The sequence below is a fragment of the Protopterus annectens genome, chromosome 7.part0 (genome assembly GCF_019279795.1).
Source record: "Protopterus annectens isolate FY-2018-M chromosome 7.part0, PAN1.0, whole genome shotgun sequence".
NCBI classification, from domain to species: Eukaryota; Metazoa; Chordata; order Ceratodontiformes; family Protopteridae; genus Protopterus; species Protopterus annectens.
Window position 1 is genome coordinate 583,036,411 of NC_056739.1, and position 12,615 is coordinate 583,049,025.

Here is a 12,615-nt window from a genome sequence, read left to right on the forward strand (position 1 = left end):
AGAATAGTGCTTCACCAGCAGAGTTATTGGCCTTAGTGATCTGCAAGTGATTTTTGCTGCTGGATCTTAGTGGTCTGGTGGTGCGATAGGGTTGGAGTAAATTCTGGAGGGATGGGACATTTAGTGGATGGTTTACTAGTTTGTGGGTGAGTGAGAATTGATACCACTGAAGGAGGTGAGGGAGTTCAAGCCAGCCCAGTTCAGCAAGTGAGAGACAGTGGTGACTACGGTAGGATGCCCCTGTGGTGAATTTGGTGATTTTGTTGTAGCAGGTCTCTAGCTTGTTTAGATCACATTGCCTTAGGTTGGTATATATTGGAGAGGCATAAAGTAGGGTGGAGATAAGGTGGGAATTTGCTATTGAAATCTTTGCTGCTTTGATGAGAAATTGCTTATTTCTGTATAACGCTCCTAGTTTTTTGTGGACTTTTTTTATAGTCATGGATATGTGAATGTCAAATTTTAGTTTATTATCTATTTCCACTCCTAGCAATTTGGTGTGTTCAGTTGGGTATATAGTGGTGTTGTCTTTTGCCGTGATGTTAAAGTGAGAGTTGTTTTGAGTATGTTTGGTGGGTTGGAAGATGAGTAGTTTAGTTTTGTTTGGGTTGAGTATTAATCGGGCATCGGATAACCATGTTTCAACAGAGGAAAAGGCTTCCTGTGTGACTTTTTGCAGTTTTGGTAGGGACTGGGCTGAGCAGATGATGGTTGAGTCATCTGCGTATTGTATGAGTGTGCCATGTTTGGTGGCAGAGGCTAGATTATTAGTGTAAACAGAGAAGAGTAGGGTTCCAAGGATGGATCCTTGGGGAACCCCTATGGAGACAGGTAGTTGGGGAGATATGTCATTCTGCCATACAACGGATTGTTGGCGGTCAGACAGGTAACTCTGAAACCAGTTGGTGACCGATTGTGAGAAGGATAGGTTATTGAGGACAGAGATAAGTTGTCTGTGTGGGTCCATGTCAAATGCTTTAGATAGGTCTAGGAAAGTAGCAGAGGAGAAGTAGCCATTATTTTTATGCTGAAGGACAGTGTTAGTAAAGGAGAGTAAGGCAGTGGTGGTGCTATGGTTTGGTCGGAAACCATGCTGAGTACTGGAAAGGAGGTTGTTAGTAAGGAGGTAGTCTGAGACCTGAGAGTGTATCCATCTCTCTAGTATTTTGGAGAGTGGAGAAAGAATAGCTATGGGGCGGTAATTGGTTAGTTCTGTGGAGGGTCCGCCTTTGTGGAGGGGAATTATATGTGATACTTTCCACGGTGTGGGAACGTAACTTTCTGACAGAGATCGGTTAATCAAGATGGATACTGAGTAGGCCAGAGCATCAGCTGCGATTTGTAGGTATTCACTTGGGAGGCTGTCTGCTGCTAATTTGGTGGGTTTAAGTTTAGTTAAGAGTTTTTTATGTTGGAGGTAGGTACAGGAGAAAAAGAGAAGGCAGTGGGGAGATTACTAGTTGAAGGTGTGGGTTGCAGGGGAGGGGGGTTGTGTTGTTTAGCTAGTGATAGTATGGTTTGGGTGAAGTGTGTGTTGAATGAGGAAGCAATATTTTCTGAGGAGTGAGGGATGTTAGGGGGGGGGTACTGACTTTACTTGGGTGGAGGATGGAGTTTATGGAGGATCAGAACTGTTTAGGGCTCTGTTGTGAGGAGTCTAGGGCAGACTGGTAGTATTGGGATTTGTCCTGTTTTATCAGCTTTTTGACTCTATTGCGTAGTTCTAGGAATTTCTGTCTAGCTGAGGGGGTTTTGGTTTTGCACCAGTGCTCCCAGGCTTTATCCCTGTTTTTCATTTCTGACTTAGTGGTTTTCTGTAGCCATGGGGAGGGTTGCACTTTGGTTCTGGAGAATCTTATGGGGGCATGGTAATTAAGGATGTTCAGGAAGGTAGTATTAAAAAATTCAACTGCATCATATAGACTGAGGTACTTTAGAGGATGCCAGTTACATTCTTTGAGGGATGAGATGAATGTGAGTGGGTTAAAGTTTAGTTTTTTACGTATTTGACGGTAGATGACAGGTTTAGCTTGGTATAGGTATTTTTTGAGTAGGAATGTTGGGGAGTGATCATTTTATTAGGTATGCTAATATTTAACACATGCAAGAAGGTTTGAAGATGAGAGGAATGTACCTTAGTTATTAAGTAAAACAGTATACATACCTGGAAAGGGCTGCTACAGAGATTTCAGTAATGAAGTTATCATTAAGGTGAATGGTAAACAATATTTCTCACTGAGATAACTGTTGGGTGGAACAAGAAGCAGGAATTGTGTTCTTCTAGCTATTACAAGGACTACGATGCCTTATCTACAAAAGACTCTACATCCTGAATATGTATTACTGTTAATAATAAGCATGAAATGGGATGTTATTTTGTGATTGTTATTTTTGACAATGTTTACCTGGGACTGGGTTGTTACTGGTTTGCAGTCAGACAACCATAGACACAAATTCCTAAAGAAAGTATCATGAGATACTGTACAAACTCAGTGTGCACTTTGGTAGCTGAATAGCATCAAGGTGTCCCAGGCAGTGAGAAGCACCTCAACACTGGTCTACATACATTTTGTAATGTAGAGGTCATTCTATAGGGAGGAAAAAACACCTGGAATGAGAAAAAGTTGTTTACAGTGCAGGTGTCTTATAATCAATTTGCAATGATTATATCAGTGACTGTATGAGTCCTTTTTATTTTATAAACACTATTATAATATCCTAAGATCAGGGGCGGCCCTGTGCTATTGGACTGCCGGACTGCAGCCCCCTCAACTTAAAATAAAGAAAAACAAAGAAATAAAAATAAAAAAAAAAATTTAAAAAGTTGTGGACTTTCGCGCATGCGCACTAGTCCGGACTGCTGCTGAGACAGTCTGGAGCATGCGCAGATTGTCTCAGCAGCAGTCCTGACTGGGAAACATGAAGAACGGAGCTCCCAGAAGTCTATGCAGTTTTAAACTGCATAGACTGTCCTGGAACTAGCTGGGAAAACACATCGGGGTTGGACTGCAACGTCAGCAGTCTGGAATTTGCTGCAGTCTCGTCGGGCGTCGATCTCGCGACGGGCAGAGTCTGGTGTGGATTGGAGTTTGCTGCAGTCTCGTCGGGGAAGATCTCATTACGGGGATGTGTGCGAGTGGGTTTTCGTACTGAGATTTGGATTTATGCTACAGGGAAAGATCTACTAGGGATTTGGATTTATGCTACAGGTAAGTGTGTGGATAGGAATTTGGATTTATGCTACAGGTGTGAGTGTGTGTGTGTGTGTGTGTGTGTGTGTGTGTGTGTGTGTGTGTGTGTGTGTGTGTGTGGGTGTGTGTGTGTGTGTGTGTGTGTGTGTGTGTGTGTGTGTGTGTGTGCGTGTGTGCGTGTGTGTGTGTCTCCCAGGTGCAATATATTGGTGGTTAGACTCCTGGTGGAGTGGTAAGGAATACCTCAGGCTTGATCCCTGTACCTTGTATGCAGGTGTTAAAGAGGTGAATTCCCTACCCATCACCATTTGTAAAAAAATTGCAGATTTTTGCCTTATATTTGATCTGATCTGTTCCTCATAATATCTGTGGTTTGTAAATGCTGCAATGCTTGATATTTGATGGTGCAGTGGTAGCATTGTTGCCTCACAGCTGCAGGTTCTCAGGTTTGATTCTTGGCTGGGGTGCTGTCTTTGTGGGGTCTGTATCTTCTCCCTGTGTTTGTGTGGGCTTGCTTTTGTGTCCTCCCATGTTACAAAGACATGTCTGCATTATTTCTTCCTGGGCCTCTGCTGAAAATTGTTTTTTTGTTCCAAGTCAGACTGTCCTGATTAACAAATGTTAAATAAAATTGACAGGCATTTGAATTTCAGACTTCAGGTTTCTGAATGTTTAATCCCTTACATATTTGATGGTGCAGTGGCAGTATTGTTGCCTCACAGCTATAGGTTTTCTGGTTTGATTCTTGGCCGGGGTGCCTTCTGTGTGGAGTCTGCATCTTATCCCTGTGTTTGTGTGGATTTGCTCTGGTGTCCTGCCATTTTACAAAGACATGTGTCTACAGTATTTCTCCCTGGGCCTCTGCTGAAAATTGTTTTTGTTCCATTAGAAGTAAAATTGACAGGCATTTGAATTTCAGACTTCATAGTCTTCAGAAAATGCATAGTAAAACAACTTTTTATTCTAGCAATAAATATATAGTAACACAACCTTTTATTATAGCGATTTTCTAAGTTTATAAGATGACTATTTGAAATTTGTCCTTATTTTTGGGACTGTATTACCCCGTTACTGGCTTTGTCCAGGTTTTTTGTGCTAAGGTTGACAGCTATGGCAAGAACTGAATTCACTGAATATGTTTGAGGGCTGTATTCCCTCATTACAGGGTTTGTCCAGGTGTTTTGTGCTAAGAGGTTGACAGCTATGGTGAGAACTGAATTCATTAAATGATAGCCATTTAAGTTTCAGTCTTCCTCTCTTTCACAAAGCAGCTGATCTGGCGTAGTGGTATGTTGTTCTGACTGTTTTGCACAGGGACCTTGGCAGTAAAATGTATGGTGGTAACACAGCATTTTTCTTTCACAAAGCAGGTGATTTGTCATAGTGGTATGTTGTTCTGACTCTTTTGCACAGGGACCTTGGCAGTAAAATGTATGGTGGTAACACAGCATTTTATTCTAGCAGCTTTCCAAGATTATACAAGCAATGTTTAATGTATCCCTGGTTTTTGACCTTTTGACCCACCCCAATAAATTTGGCTTTTTCAAGATTTCTTGTGCTGCGAAGTTGAGATGCAGTTGAGTATTGAGTAGATTTTACAAGGAGCTGAGAGCTGCAGGGGAAGAGAAGTTTAGTGCTGATTATGCTAAGTCAGCTCGCATTGCTAATAGCACAACAGGTTATGTACTTGCTTTTGATGCAAAAGGTTGTTGGTTCTACTCCCATAAGGGGTGAACGCTGCCGTACTGAAAGTTAAGATACTAACTATGAGCCTGTTATCAGTTTGCCATCCATTTCCTATTGCAATATTACTAGCTTATTTTTAATGTAATTTAGGCAATTTATTCCTCAGGGGCATCAGACACTTTATTTTTCATTGAAACCATGAAATATAAAGGTGATTGCTAGTAGCAACCTCTTCATTACAGATTTATTTAACGTGGAATTATTTGGATGACTTTTTTACTACTTCAGAGATTGTGCATATTTACTGATAATGGTGAACTGTAAGAATTGTGCATATTTACTGATAATAGTGGACTGTAGAAGTTTGAGTAGACTTTTATGATGGAAATGTTCTGAATTGGGCAGTTTGGTCATTGGTGCATGTGTTTTGTTTCATTGTTTACTGGAAAAATGTTCAAAGCAATAGGAAGGTGTATCAAAGAGCACATGTATGTTTCATATGCAAGGGGCCTATGATTTGAAAACAGCCCAGAATTAATCTTTATCTGCCATGGGTAAAATGTATTTTCTTTGAATGTGGGTTTCAATGTTGTTTCAATGAATGTGAGTTTCAATGGCAGAGAAGTTTTAATGCCAAGTTTGTTAAGCAGATGTCTTAGTGTTTGTGCTGTAAAATGCAAAATAAAACTTTCAAATGAAGTTCAAATCATCATAGAAGTAAATCAGTATGCGCATTAGTGTTTATGGTAAATGGAGTGAAATAGCCAAGTAATGGATCATTGGAATGGCTGCAGGGGGAGGCTCCATTCGACCATGGTTTTGTGAGGGGGAAGGGCGGCAAACTTAGGCAGCCCCAGCTGAACCATACCTCCCAACTGTCCAGATTTTCAAAGAATGATAGATTTTTTGCTTCTTATTTTTGGTTTTGTTTCTCATAAAATTTGTAGTTTTCTGGCAAATCATTTAGGAATTAAGTCATTAAATAATGACACACTGAGTTTCAGACTTCACAACCTTCAGAAAAATGCATGCTAAAGTAAGACCTGTTCTATCAACTGTCTCAGTTTATACAACAGCAAGTTTTAGTACTGTTTATATGTTCCCCCAATATATTTGGCCTTGTCCAGATTTATTGCATTAACAGGTTGAGAGGTACATGCAAATAAATTGCTTTATAGAATTAGGCATAGCCAAACATCTCAACTGTCCCTGATTTTGGCTCAAAATGTTGCTCTTCCCCTAATGATCCCTCCGCAAAATAGCAATGTTGGAAGAAAACATGGAGGGTTTATAATTAAGAAATAACTGTAATAATCAGTTAGATTACTTTTATTTCAGAAATGCATATAGATTATTTTATTTTGTCAGCTGCTCAAGTTAGCAGTACTAATATTAAAGTATCTGTTCTTTGACAGGTTCCCAGCTGTAGTGTGTTGCTATTTTATATTTTTACATCACATTTTTGGTCCATTTTTCATAAAATATTGTTTTTTGGCAAATTAGTGACAAATCATTAAAGACTGAAGCTAGAAAATAATGACAGACATTTGAGTTTCAGATTTCATACCATTCAGAAAATTCATACTAATGCAAGACCTCTATTATCTTTCTAAGTTTATAAGAGCAATATTTTAAAAATTGTTCTTATTTTTGGGCCTTTGTCCCATTTCTTTGTATGGCTTTGTCCAGATTTCTTGCTCTGAGGTTGAGAGGTATGACAAATGTGTCAGGGCCATCACAAGTCAGCCAGAGACATTTCAAACTGTGACATACCTGTTGCACCCCACTCCCCCATGTAGTGACTCTGGATGTGTCAAAGCAAGGCAAGGAGTAGTTATGCAGTGTAAATGTGCAGAGTATCCCCCCGGTCTAAGGTAGACACAAGTACTAGAGTGGCTTTTCATCTGTCCTTGATTTTTACAGAATGGTCTGGTTTCTGTCATATTTTTTGTATTGTTGATTTATGCTTATTACTCAAAGTGCCTGTTGTTCTGTGTTTAAGTAGCAATACTTTATTGTCCAGTAGGTAAGCTTGGCTGAGATTGCAAGATGCAAGTAAGCTTTAATAAGCATACTGTTAAAGAATTGCCAACATTGAAAGCCTTTCTGTTGCCATGTAGCGAATACTTACCCAAGGCTTATACATTATCTAGTTAGTGAAATGCATATGTGAGTATTTGTAATAAAGGACAGGATTACATTATTTTAAGAGACTCATTACACTTGGAGACTTCCAGTCATCTCTGCAGGCTTTACCCATAAACAGAATGTCAATTGTGTGGTCCATAACCTGTACAGTAATCCTTTTAGTGTGGTCCATAACCTGCACAGTAATCCTTTTAAGCAATGTATCTTGAGCTTATTTCTTGTTTGCTTTTCATTTTTTACTTTGATCATGTTTTCCCCGTGAAACAAGTAGATGTCAGGCAGCAGGTCTTTTTTTGGATAAGGAACATTTTTACAAGTGGGGGCATCAGAGATTTCTACTTTCAGCATGTTACTTGGTACTTTAATAAAGCTGAATATAAATTATAATTAGAACTGCAGTGCAAGAAGTGGTTTGAGTTGAGTGCTGCTTGTTTTTCTTATACTTGATTTTGACTGGCATTCCATTAATGTATTTAAAAAAAAGTAATTTATTTTTTCATGTCTCACAACCTTTTTTGTTTCCATCTAGATATTAAGCTGTCATGCAGCCAATGCATTGAAATACTTTTATTCTTCTACACTTCATTTTGTCTTGACTGGAGTCTCATAATGACGGTTTGGCACCCAGGGCAGTATATTTAGTTTTTGTGGTTTTGAGCATAGCTCCTCCCCTTTCTAGTTGGACTCACCCCTTCCCATTGATCCCACCCATTCAGCTGTCTCCTGCAGCCCCCCTTTGATTTGAAGTCACCAGCCGCCACTGCCTAAGATACAACTGTTAATCTTTCATTTGGTCTCACTGATTGTTAACTGTTACCACTGATAAAGTAATAGCACGGGGGGGGGGGGGAACCAAGCTGTCTGAGAGATAACATAGGCAAGAGTTTTTACAGTTACATTAAAATTGTCATTTTAATTAATGATTTATTCAAATTTAGTAAACTTTATCAGAAGACAGAGGGTAAAAAAGATTGGAATTCTATTTAGCCTCCCCAAAATCATATAAGTGGATTATATCAAATGTGCTCTCTTTTAAAACTACTGGAGAAGTCTTAACTTCAAATAATGATTTACAAAAATTGCGCTCCTCAATTCAAGAATATTTCTTGAAAATAGGCAAGCTGGATAACAAAGGAAATTACATGCAAGAAAATGGTAATAAACAGACTAATCTTTAAAATGCATGATTCAATAACAGACTTCTTGTATAGATAATTTAAAGGTATTCCTAAATAACTTTCAAGGCAGACTCAGAGAAGAATCCCATACTAATGTACTGCTAAAATATAATAAGTTGTTATTAGAAAAAAGAAGTAATCTTGAGACTGTGCTAGAAGGAACAATCAGGAATTTATAAAGTATATGAGAAAATATTTGGGAAAATATGACCACCTTTTAACAACATGACTACTGAAAACCTTCAAGTCTACAGAAGGGATTAATTTGGGGTCAAACAAGCCCGTAGAGCTTTTAACAAAAGAACCACTAAAACAAAGTTCACCACCAAGATCTATAATTGCAAAATTTCATCCTTCATCTGGATAAACAACCAATGCTGTAAACTGCGTGAGTTACAACTATAACAAAAGAATGATTTTGTAATGACTATTTGTCTAAAGTCTTAGAAGGAAAGCTTACTTGCTGTTATTAAAACCTCTGAAGAAATAAGGACTCAAATCACATATAATGTTCTCAACTAAACTAAAAATAATTTTAGCAGAAAATCCTAATAATTTGAAACCATAGAGGATGCCACCTCTTTCTCATGAAGAAAAAAATTAACCAGTGTTACAGAAGACATCGAGTGGAAGTATTCAGTCTTAAAAGATAAGCTAAAAAAATTGTTGGAAATCTATTATTGCATCAAAAAAAATATTTAAAGCCTGTTTTAACATTACTATTTAAGTGGAAACAGAAAAGCTATCAAATGCACCATTTGGTCCTTTTAAGAACAAACTGTAGTATTTTTCAGTGTGTGTATTAATATATATATATATATATATATATATATATATATATATATATATATATCATAATAGCTACTCGATGCTCTGCATTAAATTGGAGAAGTGAATATAAGCATGTTAATATCTTAGACACTTTAGCAATGCATAGGTAAGAAAAGAAATCCATCATATCAAGGTTCATGAGCAAAGTATTTTTTTTTAATTTTTTATAAATTTTGTAAGCAAATTTCCAGTTTAATTTACAGCATGCTACTAGCCCCTCCCTTTTACAAATGCTGTAATTTTTGTTAATGTATTGTATTCTAATAGATTTTAGAAATAGTAACTATTCTATATATTGTTAAGTGATTTACACACTAAAGCATCAGGCCAATGCTAGATACATTTTTAACAGAGATGGTAATAGCTGTGATTTTAGTAGCCCAAACCAACTGGCAATATACAAACAGTTGGTTTGAAAGGTTGATGAATTGAGGACCTGACTACTAGTTTCTAGAATAAGAGCTCAGTGCAAATGAATTTGACAAATATGATTACATTATAAAAAAGTTATTCTCTTTTATAAGAGGATACTTATGTAGGATAGTGTTTTCTTTATATATTGATCTGACTAAAAGAGTCAGGCTCAGTGATGGAAAATACAAGGCAAGAAATTTCTCTTGTTGAATTATAAAATAAAAATGAGAAAGTGTTAAAAATAGATGACTCAGTATCAGATTGTGATATAATAGATGTAAAAGTAATAAATTATAACTAAAAAGCTATTTCTGTTTGTACTACATGTACATTGTATGAAATCTAGTCTACTAGGTTAAAAAGATACCCTAATGTTGGTTATCTTTTAATATCGCAGTTACATTTAATTTATAAATTTATTTTTTCATTGGTTCGATCTTAATTGCTAATTTATGTATCTGAAATAAATATATATATATATATATATAGAGAGAGAGAGAGAGAGAGAGAGAGAGATGGTGTGCAGAAATACAAAATTTGATAGGATTTTTAAACATATGATGCATATGCATCTACTTCATATCATTGCATACCAAATTAGCAAACCACAGAACATCAAAATCAAAAACACCAAAGTATCCAATAAACTAAATCTTATAATGCCAAGCGTTCCCAACACTGAAACACCACTACACATATGCCAACCTAAACACTTACAAATATTACAAAACAATTAAAAATAACCACTAAATGGGCTACTATACACTTCAAAATGTTTTTTGCAGGGGGGGCTACTCCCTTCATACCCCCTGAAACTTATATATACCAACTCTGAGATTGCACTACAGTGGGGAAAAGGCTAAATATCCTGATCTGCACTGTACCATGATGTCCACCAACAATCCTTGCAAATTATAAATTATTATAAAAACTTAAAGCCTATAATTTACCTGTTCTTGTAGCTCTGAGTGAATTTACACTATCAGGACATTTAGGCTGGAACCGGCCCATGCATAGTAGTATTTCAGTGTTCTGAACATTTGGTGTTGTGACGTTTCGCTGATTAGGAAGTTCGATTTTGGTCTCAGTGTTCTGTGGTTCGCTGATTTGGTATATAATGATTTGAAGCGGCTCCATGTATATATATATATATATATATATATATATATATATATATATATATATATATAAATATATATATTTCTGGTTTCACTTCAGAATGTCAAGTTACTAAAAACTCGAACTTCATATGGTCAAGACCATATGATGGAGTTTTCAGAAACTCAAAATTGTGAAGTGTTAAAAAAAAGCTTAAATTTAGTTTAATATAAGTTTTTTGCAGGGGGTCAAGTCTCCTTGCACCCTCCCTACTTAAATATACTGTCTCCGTGATCGCACTATAGCGAGGAAATGGGAAATCTCCCATTCTGCGCTTCTGCATACAGCGTGGAATGGGAGATTTCCCTTTTCCCCACTGCAGCGCAATCTCTGAGCTGGTATATTTTAGTAGGGGGGGTGCAGTGGGGCTTGCCCCCTGCAGAAACAATGTGTTTGACTTTTTTTTTTTAATTTCAGTTCAGAATTTCAAGTTTCTGAAAACTCGATCATATGGTCTCGACCATATGAAGTTTGAGTTTTCAGTAACTCGACATTCTGAAGTGAAACCATATATATATATATATATATATATATATATATATATATATATATATATATATATATATATGCATATATGGGTCTACTTCATATGATTGACAGTTCATATGATCGACATTTTCAGTAAGACCAAAACACCTAAAGCTCAAAACACCGACAACTCATTTGGTCGAAACTCATAACATTGACACATGGCATTCAAAGCATTATGCCTTGTCCCCACTGTAGCACAACCCTGGAGTTTGAATAAATAGATAGGAGGTGTGGGGGGCATAGGACCCCAAAATGGGGGGTGTGGGGGGCACAGTCCCCCACATACATAGTAAATTTCACAGATACATGTGGATAGTTATAACAAAGATGACAATGTTTATCTAAATAATGTGGGGGGCTATGCCCCCCACACCCCCCATCTATTTATTCTAACTCCAGCGTAACGCTACAGTCAGGAAAGGACATAATGCTTTGAATGCCATGGGTCGATGTTATGAGTTTCGACCAAATGTGTTGTCAGTGTTTTGAGCTTTAGGTGTTTTGGTCTCTTTGAAAAGTTTGTCGATCATATGAACTGTTGATCATATGAAGTAGACCCATATATATTTATATATTTATATATATATATATATATATATATATATATATATATATAAAATATACATATATGAGCGTTATATGATTTATCACTACACACATTTCATTGTGTGCTGAAATGCTGGCATTTTCTGCCAGTGATACAGGCAAGATCAACAGTTACATAAGTCAAGAATTTTTCCCTAATCTTCAAATTTAGGGGACACTGGTGTTAGTATATTTATTTTTCAGGGAGCCCCATTCATCAGCCCCTTAAGTAAAAGTTTGTCTTTTTGTAATTTCAAATGTATATGCTATTGGATTATATTTGCAATTACGTTTTTTTAGATGTTTTTGGTGGTGATAAATGGCAAACACCAATTAGTTTGTTTAATGTTTTACATTTCAAGCAAACTGGTGATTATTCATTATATACACATAGACAAGCAGATGATGTATATCATATTACTTTATATGAAAGTATAAAGAACATTATCCATACTTTGCTATCTCCTAATAGCTATATATAATCTAGTAATTATATCTAAAAGCTTTAGTACCATAGCAAGTAATAGAATAATCTTAATAAATTTGTCAGTACTGCATGTTAATTAACAATATGTTTACTGATTAGATGGTTATGGGATTGGTCTGAAGTTTTACAATTGCTAATAATTAAACTTCAATAGTTATTAAATAGTTATTGTTTTAATGCTTAGAGGCTGAATAATATTAAATCAGGATATAGGGATGCAATAACTGACAATAAAAGTAGCAATGGCTAAATTACATTTAAAAGTAATTAGTAGTATAGCAAGTAAACAATAGAAGATATTGAATAGTGTATGGGGAACACAAATACAGTAGGAAATATTGTGATAAATTGGAGAGGCAAATTAGAATCTTTAAATATGAATATTTATGAGAATAACTTGGAAGTA